The sequence below is a fragment of the Lethenteron reissneri genome, unplaced genomic scaffold, assembly GCF_015708825.2.
Source record: "Lethenteron reissneri isolate LAM-NWPU_2019-01 unplaced genomic scaffold, ASM1570882v1 scaffold_123, whole genome shotgun sequence".
Taxonomy (NCBI): domain Eukaryota; kingdom Metazoa; phylum Chordata; class Hyperoartia; order Petromyzontiformes; family Petromyzontidae; genus Lethenteron; species Lethenteron reissneri.
Genome location: NW_026890926.1, coordinates 3,030 through 4,253, shown reverse-complemented (window position 1 = coordinate 4,253; position 1,224 = coordinate 3,030). Strand labels below are relative to the sequence as shown.

The 1,224-nt window shown below is 45.1% G+C and overlaps 1 non-coding gene across 1 annotated transcript; it reads left to right on the top strand.

The window, feature by feature from the left end:
• Nucleotides 1–881: 881 nt before the first annotated feature.
• TRNAA-CGC (transfer RNA alanine (anticodon CGC)) lies at nucleotides 882–953 on the top strand. The gene has a single exon. It is a non-coding gene; the product is annotated as a tRNA-Ala (tRNA).
• The last annotated feature ends 271 nt before the right edge of the window (nucleotides 954–1,224 follow it).

Here is a 1,224-nt window from a genome sequence, read left to right as displayed (position 1 = left end):
ATGTAGCTCAGTGGTAGAGCGCACGCTTTGCATGTGTGAGGCCCTGGCGTCAATCCCCGGCATCTCAATGTTGTAAGTTTTTATTTAATTTATGTTTCCAACAAAGGTTGATTTCCAAAATCAATTGGCTGTGTCAATATCCCTGTAATAGGGGTGCACATGAACTCTCGTAAACACATTCCTGCGGAGGGAGCTGGTAGGAACGTTGGGTTGCTCGGTCAATGGCCAGGGTCAACGGCGGCGTGGTGTATTTCGCAAATATGGCCAACTGTGAGGGCGGGCACAAGCTGGCGTGAGTCGGTTAAACGTTAAGTTTTATAAGGGCACCACGGGGTGACCAGCCCTTCCCCACCCTCCCCCACCCAGCTCCTCCCCACCCTCCCCTCTCCACCCAGCCCCACCCCTCCCATTTTTGGATGCACGACGGACGGACGGACACAATAATCCCCTGTGGGCTGGTGGAACCAGGTGCTTCCTACCAGTATAACCCTATATGAACGATACCTGAGGGTGAATTTGTGTTGATTTCAGGAACTTGCTATTCGTATAACTAGCGATGCACACAGTGATCAAATGGTTTACTTAAAATTTTGGAGATGAAAACCAGTGCTTAAAAGTATCCAAAACACTTTCTTTTATTTACGAATTAAATATTTCCAAGAATAAATACATTGGGAAAGCATCATAGTATTCATCCACATGTATGCTTGTTATTTCTATTTCTTTCAAAGAAATACATTTTGCTTGGACTATGTGCAGACTCGATGTGTACAGGGCCCAGGGCCAACAGGAGAGTGAGTGGGGTGACGAGGAGATGAAGAAGCTGATAACGAAGTTTCACCCCGTACCTAGGTGGAACTGCGCCCAGGTAGAACCACCATGGGGATGTAGCTCAGTGGTAGAGCACACGCTTCGCATGTGTGAAGCCCTGGGTTCAATCCCCGGCATCTCCACGATGTGAAATTTTGGCAGTGGACAATTTTACTCGAAGAAATATGCGTGGCCTGCACAAAACGTCTGCTTGTTTTCATTAGTTATGGTTGCTGAGCATAGATCCAGAAGACCAACATGTCATACGGTCAGCAATGAACAGCACTACAATCAAAGTTGTAGTTGATAAGAGTTAACATGTTTATGGAATTCATATTATAGTTTTTTTCGGTCAAGTCACGTAGAAGGGAAATAATAAAATAATACAAATATCAAACAATAAAATTATCACGA